Source organism: Eretmochelys imbricata, chromosome 14 (assembly GCF_965152235.1).
Source record: "Eretmochelys imbricata isolate rEreImb1 chromosome 14, rEreImb1.hap1, whole genome shotgun sequence".
Classification (NCBI taxonomy): domain Eukaryota; kingdom Metazoa; phylum Chordata; order Testudines; family Cheloniidae; genus Eretmochelys; species Eretmochelys imbricata.
This window is the reverse complement of record NC_135585.1, coordinates 10,253,228-10,260,343: the sequence shown is the minus strand read 5'-3', so window position 1 is coordinate 10,260,343 and position 7,116 is coordinate 10,253,228. Positions and strand designations below refer to the sequence as shown.

General features: G+C 43.2%; 1 pseudogene; it reads left to right on the top strand.

Moving 5' to 3' along the window:
- Positions 1–5,820: 5,820 nt before the first annotated feature.
- On the top strand, positions 5,821–6,192 carry LOC144274910 (histone H4-like; annotated as a pseudogene).
- The last annotated feature ends 924 nt before the right edge of the window (positions 6,193–7,116 follow it).

Sequence of the window (7,116 nt, the reverse complement as noted above, 5' to 3'; positions counted from 1 at the left end):
TTTATATCTAAAATATATATTTCAAATGGCATATTTAGCCCATTTGTGAAGAGAATGCCTTTATTCAGCCCATGATGCCCAGTTTATGGCTTGCATGTTTCTCATTTGGGACCAGGCTTAAGATGGATGAGATCAGCCCAGTTGGGACCATCGCTGAACCAGCTGGTGAGCGAGAGGTTGCTTTTGGAACCTAGAAACACAAGGATCTCTCTTTTGACTTGGTCCACAATATTTGCTAATTAAGTTCCATAGAAAAATCAGCTCAACCAGTGATGTAAAGCAAAACCTTTCAGCTCTGGCACCTGAATAGGTGAGCTGATTTTTAAATATGCTAAGCCCCCAGCAACAACCATTGGAGTCATGACAGCTGAAGAGTGCTCTGCCCCTTTGAAAATTAGGCCATCTCTTTATGTTCCTAAATACAGATGTTGGAGCCTATTTTTAGGCACCCCTTTTTTACAAAATTTGCCTGAAGTGGCTACATTTTTTCCTTAGGTGGTTTTCTTCTTCCTCTTCCCCCCAGCCAGATAACACTTCTTTTTAATCTCCAGCCTTTTTGTTACTTGTTCTTTTTATCCACTATCAGATTAACCGGACAGAATTCCCTGCTGTTGCAATAGTGGGACCATTACTGAAATACTCTGTCCAGTTCTGGAGTCCAAACTTCAAAAAGGAAGTTGACTAGTCAGAAAGGATTCAGGAAAGAGATACAAGAATGATTCAAGGTCTGGAAACTTTAAGAAACTCATTCTATTTATCTTGCCCAAGAGAGGGTTAAGAGATGACTCAATTGCCGTCTACAAGTGCCTATCCGTGGAAGAGATTTCTGACAGCAGATAGCTCTAATCTAGCATGAATTTTCTAGCAGGAAAAAGCATAATGAGATCCAGTGGTTGGAAGCTAAAACTAGAGACATTCAATAACTAGAGATCAGGTCCAGATTTTTAACCATGAGGGTAACTAAACTTTGGAATGAACTTACCGACAGAGGTAATGGGTTCTCCATCACCTGAAGTCTTCAAATTGGATGTCTTTCTTTAAAAAAAAAAGCAATAGCTCAAACAGAGACATGGGCTTAATGCAGAGTTTACTGCGTGAGGTTTTTTGGACTGCCTTATGCAGGAGATTAGGCTAAATGATCATAATGCTCTGTTTTGGCTTTAAAATCTATGCATCTGTGCTTCCAGAATTGCCTCCAACACACAGAAGTGTGGTTGAACTGAGCAGTTTTACAGACAGACTTAGATGACTAGTTCCGTTTTTGTGAAGCTTGAATTTATGCCGCAATTAGCTCACAGAAATTATCCGGAGTTGCTGCAGGCAAAGACCCAGTGAAGCAGTTGGGCTAATAAATCAGCCATAAAAATCACTTCCCTATTAGATCTTCAAAGGCCTGTGGAAAGAAAAAAAAACAAATAGCATAAATCTTCATCAGGACAGGTCACAACCGAATACGAGGGCCCTCCTTCTGTAAGGCAATCAAGAAGAGAAAATTATTTCTCCTAATCAGTAGTGGTAGGAATAATTTATTAAGATATTTTTAGTTTCATGGCTTATATTGGTACCCTTGCCACACAGTATCATTATGGGCTAGATTCAGCTCTGTCTGACATCAGTGGAGGTACTCCAGATTAATGCTGTTGTAAGTAGTTGCTCGGGGTTTACACCAGGATACCAAAGATCAGAATCTTGTCCTATGTGCACGTAACTCCCACTGACTTCAGTTGGAATTGCTGATGCATATGTGCTGAATGTAATCATAACCCGTAATATAGCACTTTTTAGCAGCAGCTCAAAGCCCTTTACAAAAGCACATAAGAATCGTTGTCCCTATTTTATAGATGGGTAAAACAAGGAACAGATAGGTGTAGACTTGCCTTTGGCCATTCTAGAGCTAGAGCGGCCCTCGGTATAACTTAGATAGCCCTGGGGGCTGTTTAAATTACTGCAGCCTCCCCAGGCTGCCTCAGTATAGCCCAGAGTCTCTACAGCACTGCATCTTGTGGCCTCAACCTCAAGTTTCCCTTCCTGCCCCCAGCCTCCTCTACTGGGACTTGCAATTAGGTCCTGGGAAGGCAGCCTCACATTTCCCAGAAATAAGCTGGATAAAGATGAATTCACTGGAAGGAAAATGAATACAGATTTGGTACACCTTAGCCCAAATGGTAACCAAAGGGCTGCTTTTTCGAGGAAAACTGAGAAACAATAGTGCAGACCCTGTACAGGGAATTGAGCTTTGCTTGAGTTAAACCTGCAGTACTGGGCCTTAATTTAAATCCAGAAGTATCTGCTGGATGCCTCCTATAACCAAACTGTGTCGAGCAGCAATTCCCAGTTTTTTTAAAGCTGAGCCTCCTTTCATGAAAATGAAACCCATCCCACCTACCCTAACATCTTCCCCTCAACCCACCATATTTTGTTAAAGACCTACACCTCTTAATGTAGTACATCTTCACTGCACCCCCAGCTAGTCCTTTGTACCCCTCCTGATAGATAGATCTTCATAACAAATTTCCTTTCCTTGCTTATATGCTCGGATGAGCAGTAAAATAGTTAAGTGTTGACAGGTAAAGTATAATAACTGACATTTGACTTAGCACCCACTGAAATGAATCAGGCAGTTCAGAGCTATTGTTTCAGGCTCTCTGCAAACTCCAGCAAATATTGCTGCCTCAGTTATACTGCCTTTTGAAAGTTTCCTTTGCAATCATAACACCTAGTGACATTTTTTAAATGAAAGCTGAGAATATGGAAAACAATGGCGAGATCTGGCTGTGTCCCCCACTTTTCCATCCCCGCAGTCAGTCCTTCACACCCTACGCTTTGGGAAATATTAGTGTAGGGCATTCAGCACAGAGATCTGGGACTCAGTGTTCACTTTCCCCAGAGATGGGCCTGGACTAGAACATTAAATCTTGGGTGCAGTGTATGCATTCAGTGGTCACTCCGAAATTATGCTGCTTGCAAGAGCTCTGCTCTCTGGCTGGGCAGCTCAGCCCTTAAAGGCACAGTACCTAAAACTCCAGGGTGGGGAGTGCTGGAATTTGACATTCCCATAACAGCACTGGTTGTGGGATAGGACCGAACACAGATGGGGATCTATTTTTCACATCCAGATTGGATGCAGCAGAAGGTGACTGAGTTAACCAGCACTGAGCGCTTTTGAAAACCCTGACCTGACCCTTTCATTCTCAGGGGCAGTAAATTCCCCCATGTTAACTATATGTTATGTGAGTAGATACGCAAGTACTTCGTTATTTGTCGCTGAATCTCAGCTTGTGCTCTTCCTAGGATGCTCTTTCTTATGTACCTGTAGGAATATTTGTAAATTATCTGTGAAGTTCATTTTGCCCATGTGGTTTCTGAAGCATGTCTGGGCGTAGGAGATCTTTATCTCTCAGTCACTCTGCCTCTTTTAAGGTCCTCTTCTGCCAGAACCTGGTCTCTTATCATCAGCACTTAAGTATCACAAAAACTCAGAGGAGCTTTATGACCAGCAGACCTGTTTGTGCTGCATGGGCCACTGGATGCAAACTGTGTCCTGTTTGTTAAGACTAGTCCTCTCGTAATGCAAGTACAACAACACTTTGTCAGCCGCAGTGAACATTTAAGTAGCTGAAGTATCTATTCAGCCAGAAGCCTGCCAAGTCCCCAATGTGAGTGTAGTTTTGTACAGAAATATGCAGCTAAACTGGTGGTGGCCATTGAGGAATTGAGCTGCAATCAACATCAACACCACAAGGACACAATATTTTTCTCCTGATTACAACACGTTCATTTATTTTGGAATTCTTGTGCCAGCTGAGGACTACAGGGCAGTGACAGTAGAAAAGCTGTCCAAGTGCCAAGCAAAAGAGAGAACAGCATATGTACTTATGTTCTGAAAAGGGTATGCTAGAAAGCAGTGAAAAGACTGGGTAGAGATTTAAAAGAATACCCTTCCATTAACATTTTGAAGGCAGCTCGTAGATTGGTCCCACAGCAGCTGCCAACAATGTGCTGAAATGATGCATAGTATATCGCTGCTTGCTGGATTCTCACATTCAGTCATTTCACTTGAGAAGGGTTCTGAGTTTTGCAGGCTCAGAACCATTTTAAATGGGGGGGGGGTGTTTTAAAATTAAAATATGTGCTTGCCTTTCAGATCGTCTTTGCAAGCCACAGTGGGTATGTATACACTGCAAAGAAAATCCCGTGGCACCAAGTCAGAGCCCAGGTCAATTGACTGGGGCTCGGGCTGCAGGGCTAAAAGTATCAGTGTAGATGTTCCTGCTCAGGCTGGAGCCCGGCTCCGAGACCTTCCCCCTTTGCTGGGATTTGGGATTTGCTCCAGCCTGCCTGAGAATGCCTGAACTGCTACTGTTAGCCCCGCAAGCCAAATCGATTGACCTGGGCTCTGAGGCTCAGTGCCATGGGGTTTTCTTTGCATTGTAGACAAGGCCAATGATTGTAGGCTGTTTGGGGGTGCGGTTTGTCTCCTCACAACATAAGCATGTACCCCCTAACACAAAAGGGCCATGCTTTCTGATTAGGACCTGTTTTAGGACCCACTGTAATAAAAGAATAAGTAACCAAGAGATAATTGGTTTAATTTTTTACGGAAAATTAAAATCAGCATTCTGCTCTCCAGTATATACAATATACACTTTTTTTTTTTTAGCTCTAGAATGTGATGCATTCAACAGTTTGAAGACTGTCCCTCCAGCACCGTTGTATTGCCTAGTGTCCTTTTGGGTTTAGTAATGATTCAAAGCATTGAGCTGTTAAAACCTACTGCCCTCGTTAAAGGATACTGAGGCTCAGGAGACGTGGAATCTATTCCCCGCTTGGTCACTGGCCTGCTAGGTGACCTTGGGCAAGTCACTTTACTGCTCCGTACCTCAGTTTCCCCTTCTGTCAAATAGGGATAATGATGCTTACCTAAAGTGCTTTGAGATGTAGTGAAGAAAAGCACTATCTAAGAGCTAGGGGATGGTATTACTTGTTAAGAGAAGTTGTCAGGTGGCCATTCTGATCTTATTTCTCTCTCAGATACTCAGGAGTAAATCCTCTGAAGTAAATGGAATTGTTCAAGTGTGAAACCAGTGAAAGTGAGATGAGATTCCAGGAGCAATGTAATAGGTGCATATTGGTATTTGCCATATTACTGTGCAACGGCAGCTAAAACTTTTATAATATTTTATCTCACTGAAGCATCGAAGTTTTAAAATAATAAATTAAAAACTAATTAAAAGGACAAAAATAAATGTTTTCAATCTAGACTTCAAGGAAAGATAAGGCCATACCTGATGTCAAAAGACAATGCATTCCACAGAGCCGGGGCAAAATATTAAAACGCTACAGCAGAATACCAAAAATGCGAAGGACGAAAACAAGGTCTCCGATAATGCTCCCAGTATGTGTGCATACTAGGAGGAGCTGGAGTGGATTTTCGCCAGGGAATTATGTCCTGGGCAGTTTGGAAGGCACCCTAAGCACTGTACAGACACCTAGTAAGAGACAACCCCTGCTCTGAAGAGCTTACAATCTCAAGAGACAAGACAGACAAAGTGTGGGAGGGGAAACGGCACAGAAAGGTGAAGTACCAAGGTCACAGAGCAGGCTCATTCCAATGCTCTCTCGTTGGACATGCTGCCTCTCATGTTTGTTTTCCCCTCAGTTCCCTTTCAGTTTTAGAGCTATTCCCTATGCTTAAAGTGAGGAATACCACTCAAATCACTATTATACCTAGAGCCAGGAGGAGCCTTTAATAGGGCCTATTGGATATCAGCTTGAACTTTCTAGGTTTGACATGCAACTTTGCCTATAAACCTAACTGACATGTCTGGTTGTGGCAAGGGGCTCGGGAAAGGAAGCACCAAGCGCCAGAGGAACGTACTGAGAGATAACATCTAGGGCATTATGAAGCCAGCTCTTTGCCACTTGGCTCATTGTGGGGTGTGAAGCTCATCTTGGGCCTGATTTCTGAAGAGACTCCGGGAGGGTCCTGAAGGTATTTTTGTAGAATGTGATCTGAGATGCTGTCACTTACACAGAGCACGCCAAGCAGAAAACTTGGATGTGGTCTATGCTCTAAAGCTCCGAGGTCATACTCTGTATGGATTTGGAGGCCACACATGTGTCATTTTTATACTACTTTATATGTTCAAAGCACATCTCCCGTTGAGTACGGTTGCAGCTCTGAGCACTTAGCACATTGCAAATCTGACCCCAGCTGTCTCACCTTTGGCATCCAGAAAATGAGAAACTCACCATTCATGGCCACCTTGATTTAAGTGACTAGTCCGGCATTGCATAGGAACTTGGTAGCAAAGGAAGGGATAGAATCTAATTGTACAGGGTGGCATTCAACTGCCTAAATCTTGAGATCATCCTTTCTCTTCCTGCAATCCCCTGCCTCATTTGCTACACACATTCCAACTTCGGCAACAAATGAGGCAGAATCATATGGACAACAACCTTTTACTACGGAATCCTGGTTCATTCCAAGAGTTCTGTCTGTCCTATGCACTAAATGAAGCAGGGTTCCTGTGGAAAACATAGCATGTAGTCATATAGTTAAAGACTATCCTAAAGGATAGGGGCACATTCCATGAGCAGAGGCTATTTCTCTGGTTTCTGGGATGCAGAACGTTGTGAAAGGAAAGGAAACACCCCCTCCCCAGCACATTTCCATTTCCTCTTCTCCTCCTCCCTCACCCTCTTTGCTGAAAACAGGGTTTGAAAGTCTCATCCGGATCCCAGTCCCAAAATCCTCTCTGTCTAGGAGTCATGTTTGAGAGAGGCCTGTGGGACCAGGCCATAGGCAGGTGTTTTAGGAAGTGGTGCTTTGAATTAAAAAATGAAAGGCAAGGGAACTCAGCTTCTCCAGTCTTGATGGTTCTCTATGTATTATGATCATTCCGCCAAAGCCAGGGACTATTCAGCTAAAACAATAAGTCCAACAGAGACAATGATTAATGGTGAAAACTAAGGAGGCTGCTTTTAGACAAAATGGTACCAGCACCTTGCTGTCGATTCATAATTTCCTTCATCTAATGCTGTGAGGGTTCCTCTGTGTGGCTATTCAGGGATTTCACTCCAAGTTCTGATAATCCACCCAGCAGTGAGCTGCAA